This window comes from Octopus sinensis, linkage group LG27, assembly GCF_006345805.1.
Source record: "Octopus sinensis linkage group LG27, ASM634580v1, whole genome shotgun sequence".
Lineage (NCBI taxonomy): Eukaryota > Metazoa > Mollusca > Cephalopoda > Octopoda > Octopodidae > Octopus > Octopus sinensis.
Window position 1 is genome coordinate 4,040,587 of NC_043023.1, and position 14,097 is coordinate 4,054,683.

At 41.5% G+C, this 14,097-nt stretch overlaps 1 long non-coding RNA gene across 1 annotated transcript; it reads right to left on the reverse strand.

Moving 5' to 3' along the window:
- Nucleotides 1–403: 403 nt before the first annotated feature.
- On the reverse strand, nucleotides 404–6,979 carry LOC115225420. Its single transcript, XR_003882933.2, has 3 exons — nucleotides 6,803–6,979; nucleotides 3,618–3,690; nucleotides 404–721 (listed from the first exon to the last, which is right to left on the reverse strand). It is a non-coding gene; the product is annotated as an uncharacterized LOC115225420 (long non-coding RNA).
- Nucleotides 6,980–14,097: the final 7,118 nt, after the last annotated feature.

The window sequence follows — 14,097 nt, forward strand, 5'->3', positions numbered from 1 at the left end:
AAGAAGGGAAAGGTACGCGCAAGTGGGCTGTTTATGCTCCTGGCATAGGCCATGGGTTATGGGTCTCACTTCGCTTGCAGCGTCTTCTCAAGCACAGCATATTTCCAAAGGTCTCGGTCACTAGTCATTTCCTTGGTGAGGCCTAAAGTTCAAAGGTTGTGCTTCACCACTTCATCCCAGGTCTTCCTGGGTCTACCTCTTCCACAGATTCCCTAAATTGCTAGGGTGTGGAACTTTTTTTTACACAGCTATCCTCATCCATTCTCGCTACATGACCATACCAGCGCAGTCGTCTCTGATGCTTCTTAGGTCCAACTTTTCTCTCAAGGTAATTACGCTCTAACGAGAGAGAAAAAAAAATTTTTAAACCCATAAATTACAAACAAAAAGAGAAAAAAACATGTATTTTTGCCCTCATAATTTATTCAGTCCCTGTAGCACTGTTTGTCACCCCCAAATATTTATTCCCATCTCACAACACCATTGGTAAAAAAGACAAGATCAGAGCCGCAAACATGAGAGCGAGGATGATGTTGATGACGACGTTGGAGATCGTAGATGAGAAACTCCTTTTGCAAAGTTTCGCTCGAATATCCTCCTCCTTGTTGGAATCTTTCAGCTCATCGCCCATGTTGCTCTGTTCCAGGCGTCTGTAACCTGGCTGTTCATTGGTCTTCATCCTGTTGAACTAAGGTTGGTCTGTCACTTCACTTTGGGACACCTTTAACAAAAGACAGCAAAAAAGATGACAGACATGGAATAAGGAAATTTAGTAGAACGTCAGATGTATGTGTAGTTAAGAACTTTCTAAATGTGTGGTTACAGGGGTTTTAGATCCCACCTTGGGCCATCCATCCTCCACACACACACATATATCTTTTCTTTTACTCTTTTACTTCTTTCAGCCATTTGCCTGTCCTTGTTTTGTCCCCTCTGTGCGTAGCCCCTTGTGGGCAGTAAAGAAAAAAGAAACTGAAAGAAGCCTGTTATATATATATATAAATATCTATATATATATATATATATATATATACTCTTTTACTTGTTTCAGTCATATGACTGCGGCCATGCTGGAGCACCACCTTTAGTTGAGTAAATCGACCCCGGGACGTATTCTCTTGTAAGCCCAGTACTTATTCTATCGGTCTCTTTTGCCGAACCGCTAAGTGACGGGGACGTAAACACACCAGCATCGGTTGTCAAGCAATGCTAGGAGGACAAACACAGACACACAAACATACATATACATATATACGACAAGCTTCTTTCAGTTTCCGTCTACCAAATCCACTCACAAGGCATTGGTTGGCCCGGGGCTATAGCAGAAGACACTTGCCCAAGATGCCACGCAGTGGGACTGAACCCAGAACCATGTGGTTGGTAAGCAAGCTACTTACCACATAGCCACTCCTGCGCCTTATATATATATATATATTACATACATATAAGAGGTGGACAACCCTTATGCTAGAAGTAGATCCGCTATGGTCTTACCACTAAGAAAGGATTGTTCTCAAGAAAAATTTAGCAAATGCCAGAACGTAAGCGAGCAAGATTTGATATTAACCAAATTAATATTCAATTGTTCACCCTTATTATTTTAAATTTATATATATATATATATGTATGTATAAATTTAAAATAATAAGGGTGAAAAATTGAATAACCACTACGCCATACCTTAGGAATGAGAACCCCCAGGTTCGAAATTTCCCCCAAGACACCTGATGAAGGCTGGAGGGTATATCAGCCAAAACGTTGTGTTAACAACAAACAAGATGAGGACAAATATCTGTCAAATGTAAATAATGAGATTTACCTATGTTTAAAACTCTTCCTAAAGAATATCAGTTAAGGTAATATTATCTACATTTTACATAACTATTTGCATGTGTGTTTTGTATATCTTTCTTTTACCTTTTATTTGACTGCGGCCATGCTGGAGCACCGCCTTTAGTAGAGCAAATCGACCCCGGGACTTATTCTTTGTAAGCCTAGTACTTATTCTATCGGTCTCTTTTGCCGAACCGCGAAGTAATGGGGACATAAACACACCAGCATCGGTTGTCAAGCAATGCTAGTGGGACCAACACAGACACACAAACACACACACACACATATATATATATATATACATATATACGACAGGCTTCTTTCAGTTTCCGTCTACCAAATCCACTCACAAGGCATTGGTCAGCCCGAGGATATAGCAGAAGACACTTGCCCAAGATGCCATGCAGTGGGACTGAACCCGGAACCACGTGGTTGGTAAGCAAACTACTTACCACATAACCACTCCTGCACCTATGTATATATATTTTCATTTGTCTGTAACAGGTTTGTAAATAAACATGGCAATGAGAGCAAAACATGACCAGACTGTCGCTTAGAAAACTGTTGAAGTGAGTAACAAGGACGTAACAAAACAGTCAAGTCATTATCATCGTTGTTTAACGTCCGTTTTCCGTGCTGACATGTGTTGGACGGTTTGACTTGTTTCAGTTACTTGACTGTGGCCATGCTGGAGCACCGACTTAAAGGGTTTTAGTTGAACAAATCGACTCCCAGGACTTATGTCTTAACCCTTTAGTGTTCAGATTATTCAATCAAACATAATGCTTATTGATTCCCATTGATTTGAATTAATCATGCATTATCTCATATCTTCAAGATCTTGATGGTGTAATTACTTAATGTAGAATAGCATTGTAGGGTAGGTGTGAGAGCCTGGATCTGGTCAGTTTGAACATAAAACAGATTAACTATTTTGGCCGGATATGGCCGGTTTAAATACTAAAAGGTTAAGCCTTGTACTGATTCTATCTGTCTCTTTTGCCAACACATCCAATCTGATCTGGCAGTGTTTCTACAGCTGGATGCCCTTCCTGATGCCAACCACTCCGAGAGTGTAGTGGGTGCTTTTTACATGCCAGTCAGGCGGCACTGGCATCGGCCATGCTTGAATGGCGCTTTTTACATGCCAATGGCACAGGAGCCAGTGAGGCAGCACTGGCCTCAACCACGCTCGAATGGTGCTACGTGGAAACAATATATGGAGTCCACTACTACCTCTGGCAAGCCAATTCCTGGTAGGAAATGACTGATTCATACTAAACAAACTGTTGAAGCTATGAAGAAGTGAATGAACCGAAATCTCTGCAGGAATGCAAGGAAAACTGCAAAAGCTCTTGATATTTTGAAATTGTCAATTCGCAGGATTTTTAAACTGCATACAAGCCAACTTCACTTGTGGTGTGGACCACAGTTGCATCTGATGGGTCCAGGTCTCCCTTGATCTTCATCGTATATATGTATGTGAATGTATATGTTTGTGTCTGTTGTGTGTGTGTATGTTTGTCCCCACAACATCGCTTGACAACTGATGCTGGTGTGTTTTTACGTTCCTGTAACTTAGTGGTTCAGCAAAAGAAACCAATAGAATAAGTACTAGGCTTACAAAGAATAAGTCCTGGGGTGGATTGATAATGTTATGGATGATACAGAAATATTTCCTTACAAATTCTGGGAGTTTTCTGGTAAATAAATCTCCATTTAAGACAGGGTAACTGTTTAATAACTCAAGGTAACAGGGAGCATACAAAGCAGGAAGTACTTACCTGAAGAAAGGGGGGAAAATGGTCGAGAAATTTAAACTGGTTTTTAATTAAGGAACACAAGAATACATGGTAGCTGAAAAAGAGAAAAAAGGGAGAGAAATAAAGGGGTTTGCTGTTGATGAAATTTTGGCTTGCATGGTGGAGATGTAAATGAAACCCTTCGTCCCTTTAATTTTTATTTTTTGTAAATAATTTTCAAAAAATGGCAACTTCAAAATTTCAAAAAAGTGAAATTAACAGGAGTGGCTGTGTGGTAAGTAGCTTGTTTACCAACCACATGGTTCCGGGTTCAGTCCCACTGCGTGTCTTCTACTATAGCCTCGGGCCGACCAAAGCCTTATGAGTGGAATTGGTAGACGGAAACTGAAAGAAGCCCGTCGTATATATGTATATATATATATATATGCGTGTGTGTATGCTGGTGTGTTTACGTCCCCATCACTTAGCGGTTCGGCAAAAAGAGAGCGATAGAATAAGTACTGGGCTTACAAAAGAATAAGTCCCGGGGTCGATTTGCTCGATTAAAGGCGGTGCTGCAGCATGGCCGCAGTCAAATGACTGAAACAAGTAAAAGAGTATGTCCATTCATATCCTGTGTGCAAACACACGTTTTACTTGTGGCAATAATGCCGTTTGTTTTTTAAAAAAATCCATTATTTTCTCTGGAGCAAGCTGCTTCAATATTTCCTCAAATGAACACTTTAATTTCACTTTGTCATATTACTGCAGGAAATTACTCCGAAAGAAATCTTTGCAGAAAGCTGAGTAGATTGATTACATATTTTTTTTTATTATGTCATAGCAGTTTTGTGAGATTTGGCTGTTATTTCTAGCATGTGAATAGCCTGCTTGAAGACCAAGGCCGTAGAATCGGGAGGGGGTTGGGGTAATTTATTTATTTATTTTTTTGAAAAATTGAAATTTTACAAACAATTTTTTTTTCAGAATCATAATCTTCGTATTTTTGTACATATTTCGCAAAAAAAAAAAAAAAAAAAATTAATGGAGTGGCTGTGTGGTAAGTAGCTTGCTAACCAACCACATGGTTCCGGGTTCAGTCCCACTGTGTGGCACCTTGGGCAAGTGTCTTTTACTATAGCCTCAGGCCAACCAAGGCCATGTGAGTGGATTTGGTAGACGGAAACTGAAAAGAAGCCCGTCGTATATATGTATATATATATGTGTGTGTGTATGTGTTTGTCCCTCTAGCATTGCTTGACAACTGATGCTGGTGTGTTTACGTCCCCGTCACTTAGCGGTTCGGTAAAAGAGACCGATAGAATAAGTACTGGGCTTACAATAAGTCCCGGGGTCAAGTTGCTCGTTTAAAAGGCGGTGCTCCAGCATGGCCGCAGTCAAATGACTGAAACAAGTAAAAGAAAGAGAGAGAATCTCCGTATTTTTGTACATATTTAGCAAAAATATAAAAAAGAGGAAATTCCAGAAAAAGTTTAAAAAATGAAGAAGTGGGGGAGGAGGGGAGGAATTTAAAGTTTGAAGTTGCGAGTTTTGAAATTTTTTTTTTTTTTTAAATCAAAATCGGAATCTTCATAGCCTAAGACGAGGGATTCCTTAAAAAAAGAAAAATTAAAGTTGGGGGAAGGGTTCCGTTTACATCGCCATGTGAACCGAAATTTTCTATAAATCAATTTCAGAAATGTGTAGATTACGATTAAATTTGAATTGAAGATGAAAATATATATTTTATAGCCTCGTACACATATATACTGACACATATTGCAGCGTGGAAGGTGTTTATAAGCCAGGTACTACATAAGAAGAGTGGTCCCGTTGCGCACACTCGCATAGTCGCGCATCCGCGCTAGCTAGTCGTGACTAGTCGATCCTACAACGATTACGTAGCAAAGTAAATAAAACACAAAATAAATAATTTTTTAGTACTACATTAGAAGAGTGGTCCCGGTGCGCGCACTCGCGCAAGCTAGTAGTGACTAGTCGATCCTTTGTGTTTTTGTGTTATTTACTTTGTTTAGAAAAATTATTGTCAAAATATTTGCGCATTTTGATAATTATGAGGCACACCTTTGGCGGTATGCTGTGTGCACAGAGGGCGGCGTGCTGGCAGACACGTTAGCACGCCGGGAGAAATGCTTTGCGGTATTTCGTCTGCTGTTACGTTCTGAGTTCAAATTCCGCCGAGGTCGACTTTGCCTTTCATCCTTTCGGGGTCGATAAATTAAGTACCAGTTACGCACTGGGGTCGATGTAATCGACATAATACCTATGTCTGTCCTTGTTTGTCCCCTCTATGTTTAGCCCCTTGTGGGTAATAAAGAAATAGGTATTTCGTCTGCCACTACGTTCCGAGTTCAAATTCTGCCGAGGTCGACTTTGCCTTTCATCCTTTCGGGGTCGATAAATTAAGTACCAGTTACGCACTGGGGTCGTTCTAATCGACTTAATCCATGTGTCTGTCCTTGTTTGTCCCCTCTATGTTTAGCCCCTTGTGGGTAATAAAGAAATAGGTATTTCGTCTGCCACTACGTTCCGAGTTCAAATTCTGCCGAGGTCGACTTTACCTTTCATCCTTTCGGGGTCGATTAAATAAGTACCAGTTACGCACTGGGGTCGTTCTAATCGACTTAATCCGTTTGTCTGTCCTTATTTGTCCCCTCTATGTTTAGCCCCTTGTGGGTAATAAAGAAATAGGTATTTCATCTGGCGCTACGTTCTGAGTTCAAATTCCGCCGAGGTCGACTTTACCTTTCATCCTTTCGGGGTCGATAAATTAAGTACCAGTTACGCACTGGGGTCGATGTAATCGCCTTAATACCTATGTCTGTCCTTGTTTCTCCCCTCTATGTTTAGCCCCTTGTGGGCAATAAACAAATAGGTATGCTGTATGCTCACACATATATACAGTATATACACACACACACACATATATATATATATATATAAATTCCACACTTAAAAACAAGTACCGTGGGGTGATCTTATCATCTAAATTCGCCAAGGCGAGGGCCCACGAGGGCCCAGAATGGTCTCAATCCTATGACCCTTTAACTGAAGCAATTAAACAGCTAAAGAATAGACACATCCCACACACGTGTAAGTGCGTGTCTATAAGAATACGATAAACATATTTACGTAAAGGTGACGTTAATTCATAAAGCTAAACTGCATTAAAGCTGCGACAAAGTGATTAAAAGGAAAATAATTACCTCAATTATAAGAACATATGCTTGACATCTTGTTTTGGATGGAACGGTGTCGATGTAATTATGACACCGGTGCACTTATTTCCGCCAAGGTGCTCGTTTTTATTGGAATTTTGCGTAGGTGCGCTGAGACGTGCACGCTGAGGGAACTTCCTAGTTGACGTTCGTAAAATCATATTGATCGAAAAAGTTTATTTCAGTGAGACATTCCATGCGAGGAAAAATTAGTCTTACTTTCTCTACGCCTCTCTTCCTGCGCGCGCACACAAACTTTTATGTTTGTTTTTACGTTTACTCTTTTACTCTTTTACTTGTTTCAGTAATTTTGACTGTGGCCATGCTGGAGCACCGCCTTTAGTCGAGCAAATGAACCCCAGGACTTACTCTTTGTAAGCCTAGTACTTATCGGTCGCTTTTCTCTTTTACTCTTTTACTTGTTTCAGGCATTTGACTGTGGCCATGCTGGAGCACCGCCTTTAGTCGAGCAAATCAACCCCAGGACTTACTCTTTGTAAGCCCAGTACTTATTCTATCGGTCTCTTTTGCCGAACCGCTAAGTTACGAGGACATAAACAGACCAGCATCGGTTGTCAGGCGATGTTGGGGGAGACAAACAGACACACAAACACAGGATCAACCGAGGATCAACTTTCTAAATACGAATTACCAAAAGAGAAAAAAAAAAAATAGAGTTATGAAGTGCGTTTGTCCGTTCTTGTTTGTCCCCTCTGTGTTTAGCCCCTTGTGGGTAGTAAAGAAATAGGTATTTCGTCTGCCACTACATTCTGAGTTCAAATTCCGTCGAGGCCGACTTTGCCTTTCATCTTTTCGGGGTCGATTAAATAAGTACCAGTTGTGCATCGGGGTCGATATAATCGACTTAATCCGTTTGTCCGTCCTTGTTTGTCCCCTCTGTGTTTAGCCCCTTGTCGGTAGTAAAGAAATAAGAAACTTGAACTAGTGAAGTTGTCAAGTGCTTGGTTCTCTTTGGGCCTGGCTGTCAGAATTTATTCCTTGCGCCTCTTGTATGAATTATGGTGAATGTTCTCATTCAGGGCCAGCTTCATAGTGGCAATTCCAACACCCATCTCTCTCACCGAAGCCCAGATTCCCTTGTTCTGATTTTCCACCACCTTCTTCAGCAGTTCTTGGATGAATTCCAGAGTGAGGATGCTGCCAGAATACCTGTTTTGTCGCTTCCAGCTGACTATGGCTTCATATTCTTTGTTGTAGCTGTCCATGTTGTGTCTTATAACCTTTACAACAGTGGTTCTCAACTGGGGCCCACACGACCCTTAGGGATCCGCATAAGGTTCTGTTGTTAAAATTTATTATACTTCTACAATACACAAAATATTTTTAACAATTTTTTATACACTTCCAGAGACCACTGGAGATATGCTGTGACTACGAAGACCCGACAAATAAACATGGCTGTTTCCTGCACCAGCTTCACATAGCAGGCCCAGCCCATCCAATGTACCTTGGATCGCAGAACGGCCTGCTGTGCTCACCTTGGATCGTAGGGTGACCTGCTGTGCTTGAGGAGACCTATTGAGTCAATTACATCAACATCAAATAAAAATCAAATGGAAATTGTAGCTGTGATCGGTGGCACGCAAAAAGCACCATCCGAACATGGCCGATGTCAGCGCCGCTTCGACTGGCTTCTGTGCCAGTGGCACGTAAAAAGCACCAACTGATCGTGGCCGTTGCTAGCCTCTCCTGGCACCTGTGACGGTGGCATGTAAAAATCACCCACTACGCTCTCATAGTGGTTGGCGTTAGGAAGGGTATCCAGCTGTAGAAACACTGCCAGATCAGATTGGAGCCTGGTGCAGCCTCCTGGCTTCCCAGACCCCAGTTAAACTGTCCAACCCATGCTAGCATGGAAAACGGACGTTAAACGATGATGATGATGTTGATGATGAATTTTTTATACACTTTCTAATAATGTTTAATTACAAAAATATTATAGGATTTTTTGATCTTTTCGGTTTGAACGGCAGTTTTTTATAGCGGTGTCATATGAAATTGTCACCCATAATTATGACCCTGGTATCGATCTATTGCATTTCAATCTGTTTTAGAGTTAGAGTTAGGGTTAGGGGTGGGGGAATGGTATCTTTTTTTCTTCAGAAATGTAAAAAAGCCCAATCTGTTTCTTAAACAAGGGACATATTCATACGGTACAGAATGTTTTTTTTTCACCTCAATAGACGTCATTGATTGGTTGAAATTGCAGAAATTGAAGAAAAAAACCCAACAAATATCTTAAAATCTATATAATTTTCTGAATAAAGCCAAGAGAAAAAGGTGTTTTATAAACACATTCTACCAGTATACAAAGTTTAAAATTTTTTAGTTACCTAGAAATTATTTTAAAAGACTGCCGGTCAAACCAAAAAGATCCGGATTTTTTTATACACATCGAATGGCTATAAAATTCTAGTCGAGAAGAAAACAGGAGTCGAAGAATCCATAGGCAAAAACTGGTTGAGAATCATTGCTTTACATTGGTTACAGAGCTTTCAGTCATGATATCAGCATTTTGATATCCAGCGTCAAACATAGTGACACAGGTAACTTTTTTCCAATATTCAGATGGCTTCCAGTCCTCTATGTCCGATATTTTTTCTCAGCTACAACTTTAATCTTTATGCTCTCCAACGCTGTTGACTATTCACTAATACGTCAAGTTATTCCTATAGAAAGGAGACAAATTATCTGTCAAATTTAATCCAAACACCATATATATCTTTCACGCCATCCGATTCGGTAAATGAATGTAAGGGAAATAACTCATAACTATTTAGACAGATTTATCTCCCTTGAAAATTACTTTTGCCTGTTTTGTTTCTTTTTGGAAAATTTATATATTGGAGGCAGTTGGGATATTTATCGGACATTAACACACACTACACACACATACAACAAACACAAAACACATACACACAAACACACAACACGCACACTCACACAGCACACACACGCACGTACAACACACACACAATACACAAAACACACACACAATACACATACACACGCGCGCACACACAGAACACACACAACACATACACACACACACACACATAACACAATACACGCACACACAACACACACACGCGCACACACACACAACACACACACACATAACACAATACACGCACACACAACACACACACGCGCACACACACACGGTTGATATGAGAAGTGTAGAGAACATAAACTTGATCTGCCCCAGTATTTCATTGATCTTACCAAGGTCTTTGACCCCACTCACAATCTAATTCTTTGGGATGCCTTCCGAAGCTGGTGTACCCCGGAAAGTCCACAGGGCTCATTCGATTTCATCCTGATAGCATGAAAACACGGGTGTGTGTCAACAGCAAACTACTACAACCCATCTTAGTTGAATCTTAGTTGAATCTGATGTTAACATAGGCACAGGAGTGGCTGTGTGGTAAGTAGCTTGCTAACCAACCACGTGGTTCCGGGTTCAGTCCCACTGCGTGGCATCTTGGGCAAGTGTCTTCTGCTATAGCCCTGGGCCGACCAATGCCTTGTGAGTGGATTTGGTAGACGGAAACTGAAAGAAGCCTGTCGTATATATGTATATATATGTGTGTGTGTGTGTGTTTGTGTGTCTGTGTTTGTCCCCCTAGCATTGCTTGACACCCGATGCTGGTATGTTTACGTCCCCGTCACTTAGCGGTTCGGCAAAAAGAGACCGATAGAATAAGTACTGGGCTTACAAAGAATAAGTTCCGGGGTCGAGTTGCTCGACTACAGGCAGTGCTCCAGCATGGCCGCAGTCAACTTAACTATATTCTTAACTATTGCTGTGTGTGAAAACACCCGGCAGGACAAGTGAGGCCATAATCCTGTGGCCTCTACCTGGGATGTAGCCAGTTCACTTATACATTCCTTTCCTTCTTGGGACACAAAGCTCCACTTGTGAAGACCTGTCGAGGCAAGTGAAAATCAAAATCGTATTCGATCAACATCAATGGAATTTGTAGCTGTGATACCAGTGCTGGTGGCACATGAGAGAGCCATCCGAACGTGGCCGTAGCCAGCACCGCCCTGACTGGCCTCCGTGCCTGTGGCATGTAAAAAGCACCATCCGATTTGTGGCTGTTGCCAGCTTTCGTCTGGTCTCTGTGCCGGTGGCATGTAAAAAGCACCATCCGATCGTGGCCGTTTGCCAGCTTTGTCTGGCACCTGTGCCGGTAGTACGTAAAAAGCACTCTCTACACTCACGGAGTGGTTGGCGTTAGGAAGGGCATCCAGCTGTAGAAACACTGCCAGATCAGACTGGGCCTGGTGCAGCCTCCATGGCTTCCCAGACCCCAGTTCTACCGTCCAACCCATGCTAGCATGGAAAGCAGACGCTAAATGATGATGATGATGATGATTGATATCTCGCAAGCCTTTGTGCACAGGGATGCTGGTATTGACATCCATTACCAGACAACAGGAATGCTTTTCAGCATCCATCCATCATTTTACTGCAGTTTCAAACATTTTAATAATAATAATAATAATAATGAAATTATTGTATACCTATTTCTTTACTACCCACAAGGGGCTAAACACAGAGGAGACAAACAAGGACAGACAAACAGATTAAGCCGATTATATTGACCCCAGTGAGTAACTGGTACTTAATGCATTGACCCTGAAAGGGTGAAAGGCAAAGTCGACATCAGCGGAATTTGAACTCAGAACGTAGCGGCAGACGAAATACCTATTTCTTTACTACCCACAAGGGGCTAAACACAGAGAGGACAAACAAAGGGATTAAGTCGATTATATCGACCCCAGTGCGTAACTGGCACTTAATTTATTGACCCCGAAAGGATGAAAGGCAAAGTCAACTTCGATGGAATTTGAACTCAGAATGTAGCGGCAGACGAAATACCTATTTCTTTACTACCCACAAGGGGCTAAACATAGAGGGGACAAACAAGGACAGACAAACGGATTAAGTCGATTACATCGACCCCAGTGCATAACTGGAACTTAATTTATTGACCCTGAAAGGATGAAAGGCAAAGTTGACCTCGGCGGAATTTGAACCCAGAATGTAACGGCAGACAAAATACGGCTATGCATTCTGCCCACTGTGCTAACGTTTCTACCAGCTTGCCGCCCAGATTGTATACTGTGCTCAGGTGCACCAAAACTTGTCAAAAGTGCGTATAAAGCATATGCAGTAATGTACAAATGTCTGGGAAGTGAACAGTGTATGCGTCAGATACATGCTTGTGTGTGAATGGAGGGGAGAAAATCAGGTGTAGTGTTGGCGAATCTCAGGAAGCATTGAAGTTTTGAAGGATGCAGTGCTCTGACAAATAACAACTGATGCCGGCAGTTTGTTCCATACTTCAGCAACACTTAGCGTGAAAAAATGTTTCCGAAAGTCATGGGAGCTGTGCTGTTTTCTGACTTTGTAAACATGTCCACGGGTGTTGTTAAATGGGTGGAGTTTGAAAAGGTGCTCAGAGTTATTGTTTGTAAGATGGTTAATAAAAGGTGCTCAGATTTATTGTTTGTAAGATGGTTTGTAAGATGCCAAGTCAGCTGCCAGATGTCGGAGTTTCAATGTGTCCATGCCCAGGGAAGTAAGATGTTCAGAATATGGCAAATGCCTGATGGAGGTTGCACGTCGCTGAACGGCTTCCAAACGATTAATATCCTGGGCAAGATAGGGGTTCCAGACCGGTGATGCAAATTCCAGGTGAGGTCGCACCATAGCTATATAAAGCCGCAGATAGATAGCCGGAGAGCAGCTCACAAAGGACATTGTGAGTGATGCCAAGATACCCTCAGCCTTCTTGGCAATTTTCATGGTGATCATATGTAATCTCCTTCATGCTCATGATTGCAATCTCATAACCTGCACTGATGAAGACTTGTAGTTCCTGGTGGACTGCTTTTCAGCTGAATATGATGTGCTTGACCTTCATCATCATCATCATTGTTCGACTGTGGTTGAGACAATGGAATTTACCATGCTATGCCAGACTTCACGGTCCATCATGGCATTACGGAGGCCCTGTTGTTGGATGCCTGTATCCCTGGAGATTACATCAGGGTAGGAGAGTGTGCGCCCTCTGGTATCACAAGCAGATGGCTTCCAGAGGAGAAGAGTAGAAATTACCTCGTTTTCAGCTCTACAACAATGTCCAGCAAACTGGACTCTCCTACCTTTCACAAGAGATGACACAGGTGGTAGTTTCCCATATATTTGCATTTTGGTTGGATGACGCTTCCACGAGAGATTTTGAGCTTTCATAAGGAGGCGAGTGTAGGTTCCATCCAACCGCCTCTCAAGCTTCTTTGATAACGTCCAGGTTTCTGAGCCATATAGTAGAATTGGTTTGACTGCGGCTTTGAAGATTTCAAGTTTGAAGTCTCTACTTAGATTTGATGACCAGATCTTATGCATGTCATTACAGGCTGACAGAGTTAAGTAGACTGCCAAGTCTTATTCAGTGAGTTTGCTTCAGGGAAAAGTCCATGGGGTTGCCCTCTTCGAAGATACAGGGACCAACTCAAAGCAACACTGAAAGCCACTGGAATTGAGCTCAAATTGCTTGAAACACTAACCTGAGGCATACCAAGTGGCAGGGTTCCATCACCATTGGGACTAAAAACTTGGGGGCCACCAGAAAAGAAAAGGAAGAAACCAAACGATAGGAGAGAAAGGCTCGTCCTCAACCTACACTCCTATGCAGTCAATGCCATCGACTCTTCTATGTAGGAATTGGTCTACAGTGTCATCAATGGCATCACCATAAAGGAAGCATTCAGCAAAGAACAAAAGAAATTCTTGGATACAAGATAAAGCTGATGAAGAAGACTGCAGCCATGTTGCAAACACCAGGCACCCCCCCCCCATTCTACAATTATAAACATAATTATAATCAGGGGTCAGCTAATTACTTCACCATGCACCGAATTTAGAAACAGGTAGCAGAATTTAGAAATATGGTAGCAGAAAAAGCATTTTAATTCCTGTTTCCAAATTCGGTGCGTGTTGAAGCAATTAGCTGATCCCTAATTATAATTATGTTTATAATTATAGAATATTTGTATGATTTTATCTAAAAAGTTTCTTTCAACATACCGAACTACTTGGTAAAATTATTAATTATTAATTAATCAATTAATTTTACCCTTTTATTATTATTAGATGAAATCATGGCGACTGAAGAAGGGGATTTTCCTTGTGTTATTTGTCCTGTACTCTATTTTTTTGTTGTTTAAAAAAATGTCCAGTTCCTTGGGTT